The sequence below is a fragment of the Rattus norvegicus genome, chromosome 9, assembly GCF_036323735.1.
Source record: "Rattus norvegicus strain BN/NHsdMcwi chromosome 9, GRCr8, whole genome shotgun sequence".
Lineage (NCBI taxonomy): Eukaryota > Metazoa > Chordata > Mammalia > Rodentia > Muridae > Rattus > Rattus norvegicus.
In genome coordinates, this window is record NC_086027.1 from 60,129,036 (window position 1) to 60,153,132 (window position 24,097).

Consider the following 24,097-nt stretch of genomic DNA (forward strand, 5'->3'; position numbering starts at 1 on the left):
TGAGTTTTTGATCTTAGCCATTCTCACTGGTGTGAGGTGAAATCTCAGGGTTGTTTTGACTTGCATTTCCCTTATGACTAAAGATGTTGAACATTTCTTTAGGTGTTTCTCAGCCATTCGGCATTCCTCAGCTGTGAATTCTTTGTTTAGCTCTGAACCCCATTTTTTAATAGGGTTATTTGTTTCCCTGCGGTTTAACTTCTTGAGTTCTTTGTATATTTTGGATATAAGGCCTCTGTGGATTGCTAAAGATCTTTTCCCAATCTGTTGGTTGCCATTTTGTCCTAACTACAGTGTCCTTTGCCTTACAGAAGCTTTGCAGTTTTATGAGATCCCATTTGTCGATTCTTGATCTTAGAGCGTAAGCCATTGGTGTTTTGTTTAGGAAAATTTTTCCAGTGCCCATGTGTTCCAGATGCTTCCCTAGTTTTTCTTCTATTAGTTTGAGTGTGTCTGGTTTGATGTGGAGGTCCTTGATCCACTTGGACTTAAGCTTTGAAATACAGACATTCTTATATATGTGGATATATATAATTATATATATATATGAAAATTATGTAGGAGGGGTTATGTTGTAAAACTGGTGTCAGTACAGAGTAAAGGAGGAAATAATAATAATATATCCTTTGTCTCTGCTATACAGATACAAATTTCAACTTCCTATTCTAAAAATATATGGGAATAAATAATAGGGGTGGGTCTGAATATATTAAAAAAGCACAAAGATTTATTATTTGGGATAAGACAGAGACAAGCAAGAATAAAGAATAGAATATTGAACAGCAGGGCACATGTTTCTCCTTGGAAATTTCTACTCAGTTTCCTCCAGTATCAGTCCCATATGCCCTATGAAATTTATGTTAGAGTAAAAAGTAAAATAATTCCTTATTATTTTGAGTTAGACAGTTCCTATCTACTCAGGGTACTTTGTTGGACAGTTTTGTCTACAGAATTATCCTAAGAGACATAGACTCAGTCTAGGTCTGGGTCTGTAGCCCAGTGGTAGAGTTCTTTCGTAGTATGTGTGAGACTCTCCCTTAGATAGTGATAGAAGCAGAGAAAAACTCAGAGGAGAAAAGCTGCCTTTGCCTCTATTGGAACCTAGTTATGTGACATTTAACCTAAATGTTGTACACCGAAATTCCCAGTTCCCAAAAGAGACTATTTACTTCACTTTTGAGCAAGCATTTTACATACAATGATTTTCATTGCTAATTCAGAAATTGAGGCACAGATACCAAAATAACATAAACTTTACAAGGAAGCTGATAAAGCAAACAACCAAACCAAAACAAACAAAAACAAAAAGCAGCAGCCTCAATCCTCATATTAAAAATAATCTATTTTCCTTCCCAGTTTCTTCCATCTTTCTGAAAATTTCATGATGTCATTGCTTTTACCAGCTGAGTAATACTCCATTGTATAAATGTACCACATTTTCTTTATCAATTTTTCAGTTGAAGGGCATATACTTTGGTTCCAGTTGCTGGCTGTTACAAATAAAGCTGGTATAAACATACTTGAACAAGTATCCGTATGTTAAAATGGGGTATCTTTTGGATATATTCCTGTATAGCTGTATCTCAAGATAGATTTATTACCAATTTTCTGAAGGCTTGAGAAACACATTTCAAATGGATGTACAAGTTTCTAATCCCACTAGAAACGGAGGACTGTTTTCTTTGGTTTGCCCAACATTGGGCACAGTCTTGGGAACCTTTGCTGAAGAGGTGCAGAAGAGGAAATGTAGCAGCTAAGGGATCAAGAACATCAGAAGAAAAGAAATCACAGAATCAAAAAGAAAAAAAGAAAAACAAAAGAAAATAACATGGAGACATTAACTGAGACTGAAACAACAATCATAGAGCATGGATGGGTCTAACCTAGGCACTCTAAATACATGTTACAGTTTTATAGTTTGCTCTTTTTGTGGAACTCCTAACAGAAGAAGTAGGGGTTGTCTCTGACTCTTTTGCCTGTCTTTGGTACCCTTGACCTCCTACTTATTTGCCTTGTTGAGTTTTAATATGAAAGAGGTGCCTAATCTTCTTTCAACTTGATAATACCATATTTGCTTAATATTGCTGAGAGGTCTGTCCTTTTCTGAAATAAAATGTAGGAGTGGATGGTGCCAGAGCAGGACGTCATGGAAAAAGTGGTTGCAGAAGAATGGAGGGGAAACTTCTGTGGGGGTGTAATACGTAAGAAAATGTGTTATTAATAAAAAAATAATCTTTCAAAATTGGCTCTTAAGACTCTCATGGTAGTAGGTCTACATGTTTACACCACGGGGAAGTATATCTATTACACCTAATCAAAGAAACTTCATTTTGCAACAGATAAACATTGGAAATCCCCGTGTGACCAAAAGGCAAAGAACAACTGGGAATGTGGGGCTCATCCCTAATTAATTCATCTACAAGAATCTTTGTAGATCAAAGTGGGGATGAATATAATTGAATAAAGAGCATAAAGCTTATAAAAGCCAGACAAACTAGCCATCTCCTGTTAAATAGTGTCTTCTATTATGACAGGGCTCCTGAAACAACAGAACCTTAACCACATGTCACCTCAACAAGATGTGCACAAGGAAAGTAACAGCTGATACCCCAGGGTGGGTAGCACAAAGCCTCATTCCATAGTGAAGTATTAGAGCAGTTACTGACTGCTAAGCTTTGTAATCTCAGATACACAAAAATCTGACAGGGCACTTGAACAATCTCTCCTCTCTAATGTTGTTCAAAACCCAGTTCCATGTCGTATGCACTGCCTATGTATGGGAAGACCCTGTCCTTTTCCTCATATAATGGAGATTTTCTTTGCTTTAACTGAAGCCCAAGTTTTTGAAGCAAAGTATGTAGTGGTCTTTTCTCAAAATGAATCAAGCAAATTACTTATAGCAATTCGAGAGTTTTAGTAACTACACAGAAAAGAGTGCCACTAACCCATGGGCTGTGGATGTGTTTCTAGTAAATTAAACAGAGATTATTTCTTTTAAAATACAACAACAGTAGGATGGTCAAACACAAGGACAGTCAAGGCTTAGGAAATTCATTGGAGCTACAATATTCAAAGAACAGTTATTACAGTCTTCTCTTTCATTAAGTATGTGTGTAGAGGTACACCTAATCTTGATAGTACTCTCAATAGTTTATTGTCCTATTGATGTGCTACTTTAATTGTCATTTCCCATATGTTCATCTTCTATTTAAAGCAAACATTAAAAAAATAAACTATTAAGTAACATTATTTATGAGTGATTTTAGCACATTTATTTTTCAATTGTTCATAGTCACACATAACTTAAATAGGATATAATTATTTGGTATCTTGCCTACTTGTTTGATATATATATATATATATATATATATATATATATATATATATATATATATATATATATATCAAATTGCTACACAGTTTATGCCAAATTGCTACACAGTTTATTCAAGTATGATAATTTAATTGCACAGGAAAGAGAGCAATGACGATTAAAATAGAATCATATGGTTGAAATGATGAAGCTTATTCTAAAGTGATATGCAATTTAAAAATGAATCTATTTCTATTAGAGGCTTTAGAGCTATCAGAAGATTGCGAAGAAATTAGGAATTGTGTACAAAAATTACTTGGAAAAACCACTAAAATTAAAAATCTCTTTGGGGGTTGAGGGTTTAGCTCAGTGGTAGAGCGCTTGCCTAGCAAGCGCAAGGCCCTGGGTTCGGTCCTCAGCTCAAAAAAAAAAAAAATCTCTTTGGAGTTGTTATCTTTTGTATCTTTTGCATGCCATAAAAATCATGTACATAAAGGTCATTTTCATTTAAAACAGCAGTTGACTTAAGTATAATAAATTTACAGATTTAGTAATCTTCTATCAAGCAGAAATGAAACTTGACAACAAAATCAAATACATTTTTTAGTTTAATGAGTGGCCCCCAAATAGTATGGCATCACCACAAAATCTGACTTGGTCACAAGTTGTACCAATTGTAATTAAATAAATTTGGTGGTAAGCTTCTTGAGTTCTTTATATATTTTAGATATTAGCCCTCTATCAGATGTGGAGTTAGTGAAGATTTTTTACCAATCTGACTGTGTCCTTTGTCTTACAGAACCTTTCCAATTTCATGAGGCCTCATTTATGAATTCATGATCTTAGAGCATAAGTCATTGAAGTCCTTTTTAGAAAATTTCTGCCTGTGCCAATGAGTTCAAGACTCTTTGCCACTTTCTCTCCTACTAGATTTGGTGTATATGGTTTATGTTGAGATCCTTGATCCACTTGGCCTTGAGCTTTGAGCATGATGACAATATGGGTCTATTTTCATTTTTCTACATACAGACATCCAGTTAGATCAGCACAATTTATTGAAGATGCTTTCTTTTTCCATTGTATATTTTTGGCTTCTTTGTCAAAGATCAAGTGTATGTTAAGTGTGGGTTTTACTTTGGGGTCTTCAATTCTATTCCTGTCTCTCTCTACCAATACCATGCAATTTTTATCACTATCACTCTGCAGTAGAACTTGAGGTCAAGGATGGTGTTTCCTCCAACTGTTCTTTTATTGTTAAGAAATGTTTTCACTATTCTGGATTTATTGCCTTTCCAGATGAATTTGAGAATTGCTCTATGTCTTTGAAGAATTGAGATGGGATTTTTAATGGGGATTGTGTTGAACCTGTAGATCATCTTTGGTAGGATGGCAATGTTTACTATGTTAATTCTGCCAATCCATGAGCATGGTAGATCTCTCTATTTTCTGCGATCTTCATTTTCTTTCTTGAGACTCTTAAAGTTCTTATCATAAAGGTCTTTCACTTGTTTGGTTAGAGTTACTCAAGAAGCTTACCCACCCCCCAAAAATAAATAAATAAATGGGGTGTAGAACTAAACTGAGAATTCATAATAGAGGAATCTTGAATGGCTGAAAAGCACCTAAAGAAATGTTGAAAGTACTTAGTGATCATAGAATGCAAATCAAAGTGACCCTGAGATTCTACCTTACACCAATCAGAATGGCTTAAGATCAAAACCTCAGGTGTGAACACATGTTGGCAAAAATGTGGAGAAAGAAGAACACTTGTCCATTGCTGGGTGGATTGCAAATTGTTACAACCACTCTGGAAATCAATTTGGGGGTTCCTCAGAAAATAGACCTACCTAACGATCCGTAAATACCACCCTTGGGAATATACCCCAAAGATGCCGACTATGCCACAGGGGCACATGCTCCACTGTGTCCATAGTAGCCTTATTTCTGATAGCCAGATGCTGGAGACAACCCAGATGTCCCATAACAGAAGAATCAATATAGAAAATGTGGTTCATTTACTTACAATGGAATATTACTCAGCTACTAAGAATTAGGATATACTGAGTTTTACAGGCAAATGGATGGAACTAGAAAATGTCATCTTGAGTGAGGTAACTCAAACCCAAAAGGATATGCACAATATTTTCTCACTAATAAATGGATATTAGCCAAAAACCCTGCAAAATGCCCAAGATACTTTCCACAGAACTCAAAAAGGTCAACAAGCTGAAGGGCCCAAGTGAGGATGCCTCAGTTCCACTTATGGGGGAGAAAAAAGCAACCACAAGAGAGAGTGAGGGAGAGATAGAAGGAAAGGGGATGGGGGTGATGGAAGAGAGAAACATGATCTGATGTTGGAAGCCTGAGACTCTCAGGAACTCAAAGTGGGGTACCCTATATGTAAGTGGGGAGAGGGAACTTATTGAATCCACGTCCAGCAGAAAGACAGGGCATCAAGTGCAATATGGGTTTGCTATCCCACAGTCAAAGTTCTGACCCATATGTCTTCCTGTCCAAAAGAAATGCAGAGATAGAAATGGAGAAGAGCCTGAGGAAAAGAAGGTCCAGCGACAGTCCCAAAGTTGCTCCAGATCAAGGCGAGGTCCCAAGACTTGACACCATTACTGAAGCTATGGGATAGTCACAAAAAGGGACCTACCATGCCTGCTTTCCAAAAGACCCAACAAGCAGTTAAAAGAGTCAGATGCAAATATGTGCACCCAACCAGTGAACAGAAGCTGCTGAAATATCTGGTTGAATTAGGGAAAAACTGGAGGAAACTAAGGAGAGTAACCCTGTAGGAGGACCAGCAGTTTCAATTAACCTGGACCCTTGAGATTTCTCAGGGACTTGATCACCAGCCAGGCAGCATACACCAGCTGGGATGAGGCCCTAACACATATACAGCAGAGGACTCCCGGGTCTGGGTTCAGTCAGAGTAAAATGGTTGAACAATATTTTCTAAGCGAATGGTTCCAAACACTTTCTCATATTGGTGAAGGAGTCTCTCTTAGTTTGAGGTTCATCTTAGGGATAGCTTATGCCAAAAATGTTTATAAATGTGTGTAGGAAGTGCTGTTGGGTGGTTGGTGCAGGACCAAGCTTATTATAGGTAACTTTATTTTGTTTTTCATTTCAATATGAGATCAATCTCGATAGGACACGTTGAGAGAGAGAGAGAGAGAGAGAGAGAGAGAGAGAGAGAGGAGGGAGGAAGGGAGAGAGAGAGAAATAGTAGATAGATTATAGATGATAGATAGTACATAGATATAACAGGTAGATAGATAGATAGATAGATAGATAGATAGATAGATAGATAGACCTGATTATTTATTGATTATTGATGAAAACCACTATCAGAGATTTTAAAAGAACACTAATACAATCCCCACATTCTACATTTTGTGTTCCCAGTCCCCGTTGTGAAGCAGAATCCAAATCCTATACTAACCTGAAAGTGAATCACTACCGAAAAAATCTGATGCAGAAGCCATTCAATTAAATAGGTAATGTGGGTAACTTTATAAAACAATTCTACTGAGTTTTATCATGATTAGTTTCTAAGGTCACAGAACAAAACAGAATATATGAATCAATCTTTGCATTAGAAATTTTCCTAGTAATAGCTAAAGAAATAAGAAACTTTCCTTACACTTTCAGTCTAGCCAAGAAACTGTCATGTAGGACTTAACATTTTACTTAGGCCTTAACATAAATCTCTATTTTAATTCCCATCCACTAGAAGAAGCTTCTTTGATGAGAATGAAACAGTATTCTAGTCTATAGGTACATGATTAATTATAGGTCATTAAAAGTGTCATGAGCAAGAAGGTAGATGCATGCAGTTAGGATAACAAAAGTTATATTTATTATGATGAGGGTCTTCACACAGTGTTAACAGTCTACATTCCAAACTACAGTTCTACACCCATCTTCTCAAGGCTGCTCACCTGTAAGTTCAGGGTATTAGCTTCAGCCTTAGGTATAGTGGGGATCTGACTAAGCCATTTCAGTTGTCTAAAAGATTTTTTTTTTGCTGTGCTTATTATAGGAGTCATTTTATTGCTGTGTTCTGAATAATGGTAATAGATTTTAATCCAGCACCCATGACATGACCAATTTAGTCTCAGATTCCTGAGCATCTTATTGGCAATATCAGGTATGAGTTTCACCTCATTGGGTGGATCTGATATATAATCAAAAGGTATTAGTTACTTCAGTCACATTTGGCCAGATTGGACAGACCAGCATATTTTAATGTCAGGTTGCTGTTGAAGGTTGGAGGTCTCATAGCTGGGTGATACTGATTGTTACTTTTCTCCTCCTGTTGTATATAAAGTACTTTCCAGCACTATGCATCTAGGTAGTAAAACTGAAGATTCCAGTTTTGCATCAGCTCAATTTATGTATGTAAATGATATCTTTGCCCTACTGTCAGTTTATAGAGGGTTACCCATATCCTTGTAAATAGTCTGTGGTTTCAGAGCAGTCTATGGGATTCTTTTGACTGCCTTCTTTTAGTTCTCATATGTTCTTTTATACACAAATGGTGCATCATAGTTTCTTCTTATAGTTATAGGGATACTAGTTATGGAAGATTAACGATAATCACATGAATTAAGCTCATCTTAAATGCTTCTTGCAACAGTCTTAAATAAAGCCATAAAGTGAAAAATAAATTAATGCTGTGGAATTAGAGGGAATAAGGAGAGGGAGAGAAGATGATGAGAGTTCACAAGACGTTAATCTGAACAATATTTCTTACCTTAAACATTAGTTCCTAAAATAAGAGATTAAAACATAACTTTATCATTCTAGAAAAACATGTTGTGTACAGTAAACTTCTCAAGATGCGTTATCTTACTGTGTATAAATCTAGTGCATGCAGATAGTGGTTCATATATAATTTGCTTTAGTGTTCCAGTTTTCAGCAAAAACAATGAAAATACTCTAAAGAAAATTATTTTAGATATAGTAACAGATGATTGTTTTCAGTTTTCATGAGCAATCATGAAAGGTATTCTTTAAATCATTTTTCCAATATTAACCTCCCTTGCCCTTGTCTGGTATATTTTGCTGACTAGCCTAGAATCATAAAAAATACATGGACTTGTTTTGGTATTTTTGCACATTTGTCCCTCTGAACACAGAATCTGAATAACATCTTAATTTTGTTTTGAAAATACACACAATTTTTGACTATGTGTTTTATCTTTTCTTGTGCCATAAATAATGTTTCTACATGTAATTTTGTCTCAAATTCTAAGAAAACATTCACTAATTTATTATTGTCATTTTTTAAAATTATTTTTATATTTAAGTCTAATATTAAATCACATATTTTATTAGTGTTAAATAACATAATCACTATTATACTAGCAATCAACAATAATAAAGAAACCTACGAGGAACACAACAAAATATTCTGAAATATTTATTATTATTATTGTTACTATTACTCATATTGCTATTACTGTTACTATTATTTTAAACAGAAAATGTGGCATGAGTACATTTCTATCTATATTTGTAAATGAATTGAAAGGGATTAAAAGAGGCAGCCAGCCTTAGAGATTTCAGCTACTAGCCAACTTTTATCCTAATATATTGACTCCATGCTGGAAGCAGTTGCCATCCTAAATATCAGGGAAATTAGCGTTTTTCTATTAATATCTGGAGATACAGTGAGATAAGCAAGTACTTTGTTTTTCTTCTTTTGTTTTGTTTTATATTCAATTGCTTTGTCCGGTATTTTCTGGTGGACCACAAAGAGTGCCTCAGGTGTTCAAAAGTATTTACATTTTTCTATGAAGTTGTCAGTTGTCAACAGATCTGATGAGGACATTGTATTTCTCTAGCAGTAGGGAAGCCTTTGTGTGTCAAAACAAGTTATCTTTCCTAAGGCAGAGACAGTTCTATCTACACACTCCAGTAAATTAATTTTAGCCCTCAGTGGCTACTACAGAGCAGTAGTCTTTGTTCAGTGATCAAAGTCTGCATTTCATTTTGACTCCACCTAAACACTATACACCACACAGTAGAACCTACTCAGTATATCTAAGTTTTGAAAAGGCTCTCCATGAATTAAAACTTCCAAAAAGATCATACAATATCACAGAGACCAAATTGGATGATTCCCAAATTGATTTGACAAGGAAGAAGGAAATCAATTCTTTCTATTATTTTTATTGGATATTTTATTTATTTATATTTCAAATGTTATACCCTTCCCCAGTTTCCCCTCTGGAAATCCCCCTCACCTTGCTTCTATGAGAGGGTGCTCCCCCATGTACCCACTCTCTCCCACCGCACCATCTTAGCACTCCCCACACTCGGGCATTAGACTTCACAGGACCAAGGAACTCCCCTTCTATTGATGCCAGCTGCCCCTCCTGAAATCAAGTTTTAATTGCATATCCAGTATATTTAAAGATAAATTGAGCCAAAATATAAAACCACAAGACACAGAAAATACATATTAAGAGTTTTCTTTCTTTAATGGTTCATCTTTCTAATAGGTTGTCACTCTAAGACAAGAAAAAGTGAAAAATATCTATTCTTCTGTCAAATTAGACTTTCTCAACTATGACAGTATTCTTCCTGTTTACGACTGTTTTATGTTAAAGATTTATTTCTTTTAATCTTGTGGTATAGATATTTTATCTGTGAACAATACACATGAAGTGTTCATGAAGGCCAAAAATAGTGTTAGATCATCTAAAACACAATACAGAGAGGTTGTTTGTTTTTTTTTCAGAATTATATATAGTGTATTTTGATCATATATTTTGACCTTCTATACTCTGTGCCTACTCAACTATGTGTTCCTTTTCTCTATTAGAAACAAGAAGCTAAAACAAAACAAAGCAAAATGCATACACGTACACACATATGCAAATGGCATTCATTTAATGTTTTTTGACCAACTATTCAATGGTACTCACTGCATGAGACATGGGTTAAGTGTAAATGAGACAATATCAAACATTCCAGTAATTATATTATTCAAGTTAACACTTAGATAAATGTACTTTCATACAAAAAGTAGCTGTTATTTGTTCTCAGAGGTTGAACTGTCAGTTAGAAAAATATGTTACCATCCAATCTGCTTCTTTGTAATTTTAGTGAAGATTTTTTATAATGTGTTAAGCATAAATGTTAGAAAACTTATTTGATAGTTTTCTCATTATTAAACATTTTTAACAACATTTTGAGCAAGTAGCATTTTAAATGATAATATAGATCATCAAATGCCTGTAACAACAGGTGATATTCCAATATGGATGGGGAGGGAGTATCTCATAAAAAATTAAGTAAAATGAAGAGCTATAGGCATTTATTGGTCCTTAAGAGGGAAAGCCAGTTTTCTCCAGTTCCATCATGTGTTTTCCAGTCCAAAGATCAGCCCTAAAACACACACACACACACACACACACACACACACACACACACCATATATATATATATATATGAACTTTATAGATGTAACAATAATAATTAAATTTAAATACGGAGCAGTAATACAGTTAGGAGGCATGAAAATTTCAAAAAATGAAAACAATATATTCATACTGCCCCCTTTATCATGTTTTCTTAAATATTAGTTTGATATCTAGTGTAAATGTGTGAACTGTTGGCGTAGACCACATATTCATACTAAAACTGGATTTATTTTAATACACATGTGTAATAAATAATTCTCAGCATATAATCAACATTACCTAAAAATAAAGTATGTGTAGTATTACAACACATATTAGAATGTAATATGCACCTTTTAAAAATTTTTATTTGATCTATTTCTTTAGCTACTTTTCAAATGTTATTCCCCTTCCCAATTTCCTACCCATAAGCCTCCATTCCCTCCCATCCCTCTCCTTCATATGGGTATTCACACTATACATCCCCCTTACTGCCCCCCCTCAAATTCCCCTGCACTGGGGGTCCAACCTTGGCAGGACCAAGGGTTTGCCCTTCCACTGCGCCAACAAGGCTATTCTCTGCAACATATGCAGTTGGAGCCCTGGTTAAGTCTACGTATACTGTTTCGGTAGTGGTTTATTCCCTGGAAGCTCTGGTTGCATGGCATTGCTGTTCTTATGGGGTTGTAAGCTACTTCAGATCTTTCAATACTTCCTCTAATTTCCCCCCAAGGAATCCCCCACTGTTCTCAGTTCAGTGGTTTGCTGCTAGCATTGACCTCTGTATTGGACATGCTCTGGAGAGATCTATATCCGGTCCCTTTCAGCGTGCATTTTCTAGCTTCATCAATCTTCTCTAGTTTTGGTGGCTGTATAATATGGGCCACATGTGGGTCAAGCTCTGAATGGCCTTTGCTTGAGTCACTGCTCTAAACTTTGCTTCCATATCCCCTCCTATGGATAGGTTTCCCCCTTTTAAGAAGTGAGAAAATCAACATTTCAGTCATCCATCTTCTTGAGCTTCCTGTGGTCTGTGGATGGCATCTTGGGTAATTTGAGCTTTTTGGCTAATATCCACTTATCGATGAGTGAATACCAAGTGTGTTTTTCTGTGATTGAGTAGCCTCACTCAGGATGATATTTTCTAGTTCATTCCATTTGCCTATGAATTTCATGAATTCATTGTTTCGATGCCTGGGTACTACTCCATTGTGTAGATGTACCACATTTTTTAATCCATTCCTCTGTTGAAGGGCATCTGGGTTCTTTCCAGCTTCTGGCTACTATAAATAAGGCTGCTGTGAACATAGTGGAGCATGTCTTTGTTATATGTTTGAGCATCTTTTGGTTATGTGTCCAAGAGAGGTATAGCTGGGTCCTCAGGTCCAATTTTCTGAGGAAACTCTAGACTGATTTCCAGAGTGGTTTTACTAGTTTGCAATCCCACCAACAATGGAGGAGTGTTCCTCTTTCTTCACATCCTCGCCAACATGTGCTGTCACCTGAGTTTTTTATCTTTGCCATTCTGACTGATGTGAGGTAGAATCTCTGGGATGTTTTGATCTGCATTTCTCTGATGACTAAGGATGTTGAACACTTCTTTAGGTTCTTGTTAGCCATTCAGTAATCCTCAGCTGAGAATATTTTGTTTAGCTCTGAACCCCATTTTAATAGGGTTATTTGGCTCTCTGGAGTCTAACTTCTTGAGTTCTTTGTATATTTTGGATATTGGCTCTCTATCAGATGTAGGATTGGCAAAGATCTTTTCCCATTGTGTTGGTTGCCATTTTGTCCTAACAACAGTGCCCTTTGCCTTACAGAAGCTTTGCAGTTTTATGAGGTCCCATTTGTTGATTCTTGATCTTAGAGCATAAGTCATTGGTTTTTTGTTCAGGAAATTTTCCTCAGTGCCCATATGTTTGAGAGCATTTCCCACTTTTTCTTCTATTAGATTGAGTGTATCTGGTTTGATGTGGAGGTTCTTGACTCACTTGGACTTAAGCTTTGTACATGGTGATAAGCATGGATCAATTTGCATTCTTCTACATGCTGACTGCCAGTTGAACCAGCACCATTTGTTGAAAATGCTATCTTTCTTCCATTGGATGGTTTTAGCTCCTTTGTCTAATATCAAGTGGCTATAGGTGTGTGGGCTCATTTCTGGGTCTTCAATTCTGTTTTTCTGATCTATCTGCCTGTCTCTGTACCAATACCATACAGTTTTTATGCACTTTTATATGCACTTATAGATTTTTATATAAATAATGCAAGTTTTTGTTTATGAAACATTAAAGGTTTCTTAATACCTTTTCTCTTAATACACAGTTAATTTTCACTAAAATACATAACTAGTAGTTCTTAAAACTCTTTGTTAGTAATATTGTTACTTTGCTTAATCAATAATAGAAGAGAAGAGGTTGTTCTTTGTTCAGGTGAGCAAATAAACTCACATCCTTGCAAACCATTGTTTATTCATTCACACAGCATGCAAAGTAAAATATTATTGAACATTTTCAGCCATATTGCACTGTGAAATCAAATTAGTCTGTGCCAACTTAGTCGACTCAAAAGTTCAAGAAGCTACTAGTGATTTGAAATAGCTACTTTAGTGCTTATTTCAGGTATTTGAGTTTTGCTACTGTTGTTTTTGTTTTTGTTTTCTTTTTCTGGTACCCACTCTTGCAGTTTTGTTTTATTGTTCTAACATTTTATTACTCTCCCTCCAATTACTTTTGTCAGAATATGCTCTCCATGTACTTTCTGCACATTGATCAGACCTTAACTATTATTTTTCCTTACTTAGTCCTAGAAAACCTACCTTGGTACTAGATTTTGGTACTAGATTCGAGCACACATTAGAACTACTGGTGAATTGCTTTTGGTTAAAGAAAATATGTATTGTTATCCATACATTACTGAGTTATTATTACACAAATGATCAAGATTACTGACACAAAAAGAAGGAAAAGAGAAGAAAAGGCATGAAAACCAATTCTGGTTGGGAACCTGATCACGATGTCTTCAAGAAGGAATACAATCATTGGATACTCAAATGATTTTCCCAGGTACCCCTATGAATATTCAAAACTTTGCTATAGTTCTTCATATTTCTTTTACAGTAATGTAAAAGTTAGTGCTAGGTCTTTTTTCCACATCTAGGCTCCCAGAAAGAAGACTCAGACGCAAATATATTTGCAAATAGCTTGACCATGCAGCTAGGCTCTTCTCTGACTTCATATAACCTAAAATATTCCATTTATTCTAGCCTACATTATGCCACGTGATTCATTACCTGTATGCAAGTACCATATGTCCAGAAAATGGCCTGTCTACTTATCCCAGAATTCCTTTCTTTCCATGATATTCCACCTTAACTTTCTGCCTATGACATAGGCCTTTATAATTGACATGTGATTCATCCATACAATAAACTAGATATTCTCTCTGCAGCCAACCTTGGCATAATTAAAATGTTACTCCTCACTAAACTTTTCAAAAGCTGAAATTCATTTTTCATCTTTGAATGCACTTCATTTCATGACTTTCTTTAACCAAAATAATAAGTGAAATTAAAAACAAGAATCGGCTGTCAATTGAATGGTGTTCTCAGCAACATAACAAATCTAATTGAGCAGAATTTATAATAAGATGCCAGGTGGCTTGAGGCAGCTATAGGATGATGTCATGGACCTCACGAGGGGGGGATAAGTGAAGTCTGCAGGCTAATGTGTGATAGGGCTTCTTAAAGGAGAATGTGGGAGTTATGACATGATGATGAAGTACTGATGTTATAACCTTATTTGGTGAATTTAGTGCCCTGTAGGTGGGTCTTAGGTCTAGCGGCACTTTGGAATCAAGAAGTAGGAGCTGCCTTTGTGTAATGTTTTGCATAGGCTTTTGCAAGTGTGGTTTCTGGTCAGAAGGTAAGGACGGGGACTTCTTGGCATAGGCCATCTTACTTTTGTCTCCAAACCTCCACCTAACAAATATAAATCATAAGAGGTTTTGGGATCCTGATATTTTTATGTATTAACTCTGTCTATTCACGATTGGTACTTTTCTGTGCTAGTTGGCAGAAGGCCAAGGGATTCTCTGATTTAAGAAAAAGTTATTCTACCTGAGGGTATTTTTCATCCTCTGGTCAAACATGCTTCATAGCTGGGAGAGGTGAAAGTGGCTGACGACAGCATTCCAAGCCAAGGATGGCCAAGAAATCTGACGTACACTATGTAAAGGAAGTCAGTTTTACTTTATTCTTGTCACTGATATGGTTTGTTTTTAGAATAGAAAAGACTAATAAATACAGATTCTATGAAGGGAAAAGAAGAAAAAATTCTGAAACACTAAACTCAGCTTTGATAAATCACAACTTCTCAATGGACTATTGAAAGAGACTGTTCATTTCTGAGATTGTCTTTCAAATATGAGATACGACAGCTCTAGTGACTAAATATAGAGACGATGGAGGTAGATAGCCAATCACATAATAATAACCTGCTCATCAAATATAAGACTAGCTTCTATTACATGAAAAGGAAGGGTGCAAAGGAGGAATTGTAAAGGGTTGAGGGAAAGCAAAAGTGATTAAAATGAAGTACATATATTATATATATATATGTATGTATATATAGAGAGAGAGGATTTCAAAAATTGTATGTATACAAAATTTTTTTCTAAAATTAATAGCTTTATAACTTAAAAATTAAAGTTGATTCAACAATTAAAATGGAAACAATTGCTTCAAAGAAGTATCTTATTAACTATAGGCTCCACATTAGACTATAAAAACAATGTGGTAAAGATAAGCAAAATTAGCTCTGCAAACAGTGAAAATATCAAATGGAAGACATCATAATATATTCCTCATTGGTTTGGGATGTATATATGAAGACTGTATTGAAATGGACTGTAATACAATTAGACTATAGAAATAGAAGTTCAGATCTGTGTCAATTCAATGACAGAAGTCCCCATGATAATGCTTTCCTCTTGAGCAGCTATGACTAGATTATTGTAGCCTCCTAGACAGGCTAAATTAAACCCGCATTCAACAGAAGCTGTAAATGAATACAGATCAATGTTGTTGAAAATTCTTTACCAAACTAAAAATGGAGAGATCCAGTGTTGAATGTATAAGGAGTGAGGCTAAGAATCTACTGCTCATATAATAATATTTATAACCAGTGCTATCATAGAGACCAAGATCTTCATCAATCTCTGAAGGTATGCATCCCTGACATGAAAAAGTGCTACATTTTTGAAAACAGAATTTTTCTTTAAAGCCTTGGTGGAAGCAAAAATGATAAATAGGCTTTCTTGCTTTCCAGGGGAATAATGGATTGTCAGAAGACTGGAAAGCACGTACAATTACCTTATGCCACAGAAATGGAAAAGTAAGCAAATCTCTTTGTCCCTCAGATAATTTGCAGGAACATTGATTTTGATCCCAAGTCACAAGAATTGAAGTAAAAGAGAATATTAATGATCAGGTAGACCATCAACAATTCTGATGGCCAGATACTACTTTCAGGTGTGACAGGGGAAATTCAAAACCCATCACCTACCTGCTGGACCCAAACTCATTGTTATATATTGACAGCTTATACCGACCAAGAAAAACATTGTGTAATATCCCCAAAATCTCAGTTATGACAGACAGACAAACAGACCAATAGGTATACACACACACACACACACACGCACACACACACACACACACACACACACACACACACACGACAGACAAAAGAAGAGAAGGTAGAATGAGAATGAGACAGGGAGATCTCAAATCAAGTTATTTACTGGGTAAATTCAAGTTAATTGTGGATGGAAAATAGACTTTTGGTAATTATTAGAAAATTGTTAAGCTGTTACTGTGTAGAGAATTCAAATATTCATATATATGTATTTATACACACACATATATATGCATATATTCATCGCTGTAAAGAATATCTGCATTAAATGAACTTAAGGTAGAACAGATGGCTGCAGTAGGAAGTTTATCTTCAACACTAAAAGAGAAAATTACAAATTAGGGATAGTATCTATATTCTCCCTTGAGAATATGTCTCCAATAACCTAAATGATCCAACAAAATCCTGCCTCTTATGCTTTCCATCTTTCTTTCATCGTATCAGAGTAGGGTGCAGGCTTTTATACAGCAATGTCTGAAGAATGATATAAGGAAAAAAGAATGAAATAATTTTGAGTCGCAATTACTATGGGAATGGACACTTGATCCATTGATCCATGCTTTGGTTTTGTTTCTAAAAGAAAAGAACTAATATAAAATTAGAATTTCTTGAATAATTAAAATTATGACGTAGGCAAAATTATGGCTATAGAAGCTTGTCTATACTTTTATCTCAGAAATGTTATAAATGCACATAATCTCAAAGTAATATTATGTATTTTTTAATTTGTAATGAGAAATATTAAATAAATCCTACTAGATAATTCTCAATATTCACTGAATCAAGAACTGATATTGTCTTTAAAATGTGAGATTCACATGGGAATATGCTCAGCAGCAGCACGCACTAAGGATATGTAAATCAAACCATAATGATATTAGACTCGTAAAGACTAAAAGAGTTAAAGATAACAGTAACTGCTGAGGAGAATATAAGTAGCCTAAACCTATGTAATACATTTAGAGATGAAAATAGTGTAGACACTATGTCAAATAGTTTGTTATTACATGAGAAGCATATGACTGAAAATCAAACTATTTGTGACTTACTATAAAGGGACAATAACTTTATTTTATGTTTATATTTTCATTAGTTTGGTAGTATTTTAATGGATCCAAACTGTATTCTTTCCAGGCATCAAAATGCTGGTGACCTTCACAGCATCACATGGTTTCCCGGGGAAGGCAGCAGTAGGGGCATTGGCCGTTGTGGTGGCAGAAGTTGTGATTGCTAGGGCAAAAGTAGTTTACCTTTGGGAATTTTTACCTTTCATAAACTCTTTGCTATCCTGAGATTGCTGGTAATTAACTATTGTTGAGAATCAACAGGGAATTAAGAAAAGGATTAATTGTTAGAGTTCTTCTCTCTCTTGGTCTAGAGCCTCTGACTGGCCAGACTAGAGACCTGGACTTGGTAACTCTTAGTGAACCAGAAAGAAAAGTAAAGAAAAGAATTTACATATTTTACCCAGGCGAAATGCACACTCACACTCATACAAACACACACTCTGCTCCAGTCAGTCCACCTGTCTCATCTATTCCACAAGTCTTCATGAACATTTACAACTCTACCTACACATGTATATATTAGAAACAAGTATATAGATAGACATACTCGTATACATTTGGATGCTTGGACAGATGGATGGTTGGGATACAGACTCCCAAGCCAATACTTTATTTTTTATCCAGTCTTTTAATAGACATAAGGTCTTAGAAAATTACCTCATGAATAAAATATTAGACAAATGGGGAGTTATAGAAGAATGGTTGATATTAAGGTCAAAGCAGTGTTTCATTCTATATGGGTACTGTAAGTTCAAAGCAACATTTTTGCCTGGCCTCACTTTATCACAGTGTACACCTGTGACTTCATCTTTAGATCTGACATAGAATGAATGTTTTTCCTTGCTCATACGTTTGTGCCAAGCTTATTTCTCTTTTTAGTGTTATTGTGAAAACTTTCATTTTTATCATGCAACTTTTACTTACTTTTCTATGATGAATGGTCACAGTATATACTTGATTCTTACTTTATTATACGTTTCTGGCAAGATCATTAATTCATCTAAACAGTATTAATTCATGAAAGTTTAACTTTATGTTGATCTGAAGGAAATCAGCTCAAGAGGGTAGGCTAATTTCCAGGAAATATTATATTATGTAATAGTGATAGGACAAAGGCATATCAGCTACAGACCTCTATCCTGAAATGAAATTTCTGAAGGTGCTGCAATTCAGAGTTTACCATTGCACCATGTAAAAATGATGGGCCATCTCCAGGAAAGTCACCTGACAGCATTTACTCTATTTTAGATGGCTCCTGATATCAAAATCCAATGGAGAATAGTTAATAGTTAATTTGTTATATGTCATATCTGTTCAATAAAATGTTCTTGACACAATAAGTGATATATAGCATATCTTAAAATAACATAAAATAACAAATATACATTACCTTTTCAGTCCTTATAATGTTCCCTACAGTGAACCATTAGTGTTGTAAATTAATTGTTGATGATGACATCCTTGGGCTCTTGATCTTATGCTTGTTAAAAAGGGAGGCTTATTATGTCATGATGAGCAAGCTAGTACCAGCCCTCATTCCATGCATGTGCTTCTACCTCCAGATGTCTACCAGATTTAAGTTCCTATCCTGGTTTCCTTCAGTGATGGACTACAATGTGGAGTGTAAGCCAAATAAACCTTTACATCCCCAATTTATTTTTGCTAATGCTGTTTCATGGCAGCAAAGAAACCCTGAACCATGTCATCTCCCATCTCAGCTGCCAAGCTTAGCTCCAAATCTTCATGTGTGAGTACAGCGGTCTGAGTATCTACACAAACCAAGAAAGTGGAAAAGAACCACTGGAAGAAAGGGATTAACGAGAGAGAGGGGGAATAGAAAGGTACATGCAATCTACAATTGAAAAATGAGAGAAAATGTGGGGATGCCAGGAGATAGAAGAGAAGAATAACACAGCACATGAGAGGAAGACAGTCATATCATAGGGATTCTGAAACATTCGTAAGGAGTTGGGCTAGTAACTATCTACATAAAAGTCATATGATATACATAAACTGGTGTATGCATATACATATAAAGATTAAATGAAAAATTTCTATCTGGGCTGACAATATTACCCCAAAGCATCATAAGCCTATCTAACAAAAATTACAATATCAGAAGTACAACTCTCTTGAGTATAAAAACATATTCTTTAGATTTAGCCGAGTAGAACCATAGATATAATATAATATTAAGAACTTATAGCTAATTATTGTCATTGAAATAATGGTGCCACAGTTACTAGTTTTAAATGTTATTTATTAAAGATTACTCTTAAATAACAATATATAGTACCAAGATATCATTACAAGTAACATTAAAATATACAGTGAGGGATAGCATACATTATAAAAAAGATGAAAAAAGGGGGTATCTAGATATGGACACTGAGGAATTCGTATCTTTTATTTTATTTGAATATTTGATTATGTCCAAAAGGAAATTTTAAAACCACAATTTTTAAAGGTAACTCATTGTTGTGCCGATTAATTCACAAAAGCTTAAAAAATTAGTCAGCAATTGATTAATATCTTAGTTGTTTTTGATTCACTTTTATTCTGTAGTTGTTAAGTAGTTTATTTAAAAATATGTTTTCAAATTGCCAATAAAGACACCGATAATAACAATACATTATGAACATATTTGAAGAGAAGTGGACATTCCAAAAACATAGCGATTTCTAAATAACATACAATATATACTAGTGTAACATATAATGTATAATGTAAAATTAATCTATAATATACATGTATAATGTATAGTGTATAGTAAATATATATTTTGTATGATATATGTGATATGCAATAGGTGATATACAAAATGAGACATGCGACATATGACATATGTAATATGCTTGATGTTAGATAGTTTATGGTATATAGTATATGGTACATGACACATGATTTATGATACATGATATAAAACAGACTATATACTATATGCATTTTACAGTAGACTATATAATACATAATATACAAAGAGTATGCAGAATAGCATAGAATATCTAACATATAACAATATATAAAACATATACATCATATAATGGATACACATAATAGTTAATATACAATAGATAATACATTGTATATAGTATAAAGGATAAGTGCATAGTACATAATATATAATGCATTTTTACAATATATCATATCCTAGTATATAGTATATAATAAATATATAATATATAATACATAATGTATTTAATATATAATATTTTGTATTTATGTTTACAAAATCTAGAAGGTATTTTTTTCTAGACTGCTACTGTTTATTACAAATCTCTTTAAATAATTAAGACAAGATGTTCAAGAATAAAAATAAAGCAGACAGTGACTATACATCCAGCCAATTTCTGCCCCAAATAGAGACCCATCCTATATGAGAAAGGCAATCGTTAAAACTACTACAGACACCCTGCTATGCTTACTGTAGTCCTTAAAATCATTTTGTATCTGATAGACTTTTCACTCTAAATTTGACTGTCTAGAATTCACAGTACATATTCTTGTAAGAAAAACTAAGTCCTCCACATACATGATTTCTACTGAGTATTCATGAGTAGTAAAGTTATTTATCTTATTTTTTTATTTTGCAATTCATAGCAAAGTGCATAAACAATACAATTATTTTAGTGCCTAGCCTCTGTAATTATAAAAATGTTGCTGGCACTTTTAATTATAGGTTTTGTGGGTGTTTGTGTTTTCTTGCCTTTAACTAGTACCTGGCTTGAATATGGTTCTTTACCAGGTGAATGGGTCTTGAAAACCATAAGCATTTAGAAACATCTTGAATAATCCAGAACTTTTGGGTTTTCATAGTATTAAATCAAGATTTTCATTGCATATGACACTGCTGCAGAAAGTCTGAAATACCAACTTAATGACTAAGGTTTAACACAGCTTAGCAGACTGAAATGACTAGCTACTGTTAGACCTAGTTACTGCGACCTCATGCAATGCTAGAGATAGAATCGTGACATTCTGCTCTTTGATACAATCCCACTTTTCTGACATTCTATTGAACTGCCATTTACTCAATATATATTACACTCAATATATTTCTCTCCTTGCAATAAACCTTCTCTCTCCTTTTAAAATATAGCAGCTGTATTAAAATGTAATTTAGGGCTGGGGATTTAGCTCAGTGGTAGAGCGCTTACCTAGGAAGCGCAAGGCCCTGGGTTCGGTCCCCAGCTCTGAAAAAGAAAATGTAATTTACCTCCAATGCCCATTACTTAGTAATGCGCATGAGCCAGTTTGTTCATAAATATTACTTATCATCACCACAGCCTTAGAATATTTCCATAATTGTCACAATTATCCCATTTGTGTGGAAGATGTTGATCTTCCTGTTGCTTTATTTTGGAATATGGTTAATTTGTTGTTCAATTTTTCTGCTTTATTTTCTCAACTATGGTTTTTGATATCCTAAGTGAGAATTCATTTACAAATAAACACAAAGTTATTAACAGTTTTTTTGCATTTTGTAATCATTTTACTTTTTATTTAAATTAAACTTTTGCTGCATTTAATGTTAATTTGTTTTTGAGGTTCCTTCTTTGACATTGGGATGTCCAGTGGACATTATTTTGCCATTACTAAAATGATATGACTTTAAACATATAATTTTCTTTTGGAACTCCATCTCATTTTATTTATTTAGAGAGATTGTCATTTGTTCTTAATGTCCCTCCATAAAAAAAACATTTGACTTGATCAGTAGACAAATAACATCCACAAGTGGATTTATATTTTTAAAATTCATTGATATCACCGTAGGAGAAAGGGCTCAATGGTTAAGTTCTTCCTTCAAGACTTATGCACCAAATTCTATAGATCATTGCAGACTCAAAAGAGCTTAGGATACAAACTTTTCTATCTTTAACATTTTCTTTTTTTTTTTGAATTCACTGTTTTTATTATTATATATATCATTGTTTGTTGTCATGATAACATTTTCTCCATGTACCTTACAGTTCTTTTTTCTTCTCTTTATTTCCAATTACAATTTAGATTGCTAGAGGACTGTGATAACCTTAATATTAAATTAATTTTTTATTTCATAAGGCTGTAGACAAATTAAAATGACATTGACATAGACATTTCTTAATAAAAATTTTTATATATGCTTCTACTCATTTCTAGAAAAAACTTCAAGATGTTTCAACATATTTTAATATGCACAAAAATAGCATGATTATATAAATAGTAATTCTGTTCTTGTGTGAAATTTTTATTATCTACAAAGGGTCTGTGCAAACAGAGGACACAAACAAGTGGATTTCCAGAATTATAATTTTATCATGGGTTAGGTCAAAATCTACTGTGTCATGTCATATTTTATAATACTGTAATTGAATCTAAATACATTTACTTGACTCTTGGCAATATTCCATATTATTTCTAGAGAAGGCTGGCAAGCTGTGAAGGCCAAATAATATACAGACTAATAATACATAATTCTAGTGTTGAATTTGCTAATTTGGTATCTTTACCAATAAATGAATGTATGGGAATTAAGTAAAGTTCAGATTTCAGTGCTGCTCACCAATAGAAAATTACAGAAAAGCTAGTATGTTGTACTTTTAGTCAATGAGCTTGTCTGTTCTATTTACCTCCTTTATCCATAATGTCCAGTACTACACGGTACCTCCTAATCCACATTCATAGATATTCTGCTTCTTCATATCATACAGACAGTCTGTTTTCAGAACTTTATTCTCTTAGCCTGGGAAGCACTTATCTGGGATACATCATAGCTTCTTCTACATTCTCCTTTACTCATTAAGAGCTATAAAAGTGTTCCACACAAATCCACTTTCTTTATTGCTTTTGTGTTTTTGTACTGTCTATTATAATAGAAATTTTTAGTAATTTGTAATTACTTACAAGAATGTTTCTCTTTGAATCACTGATATGGTCCTTAATTTGTTGGTTTAATCTTGAATGGCATATCCACATTAGAATGAGGTGTATACTTCATCTAAATGTAAGCTTACTGCACACACAAAAATAATTATTAATTTTATATCCTTAATGATTTATGTATAAAATACTAATAAAATAGTGTGTGTAATTTTAATAAAGGCATGACAATTAGATTACCTTTTTTGACATTGTATTATTTTTTACACATGTAGTCAATTGAGTACTTGCTATCCAGTTATTGCTTTACAAAATTATGATAAAACTGAAGGGAGGTTCTGATTTTTACCTAAATATTTATAATATTTATGGAACTTCCATCTCTGACAAGTGAATACTAAATAATTTGATGAATTATAACAATATTGACACAAGTTTAGTACGTTACCAGTGTGTGAATAATCACCCAAAACTAAATGATTAACAGAAATTATACACATCTATATAACCCAATTTAACTTGAAATTAGAATTAAAACAGAGTGCTGTTCTTTTTCTTGTCAGATATTTACTTGTCTTTGAATGTTGATAAAATTTAATATATTCTTCATATTACTGATTGTAAAAACCCTAAAATTTGTATGAAGTCATAATAACAGTATATATTTAATATGAGTGCATTAATTCTCTTAAATATTATTCTGAATTTTATATTTGTGTGCATTTAACTTGTAAGAAA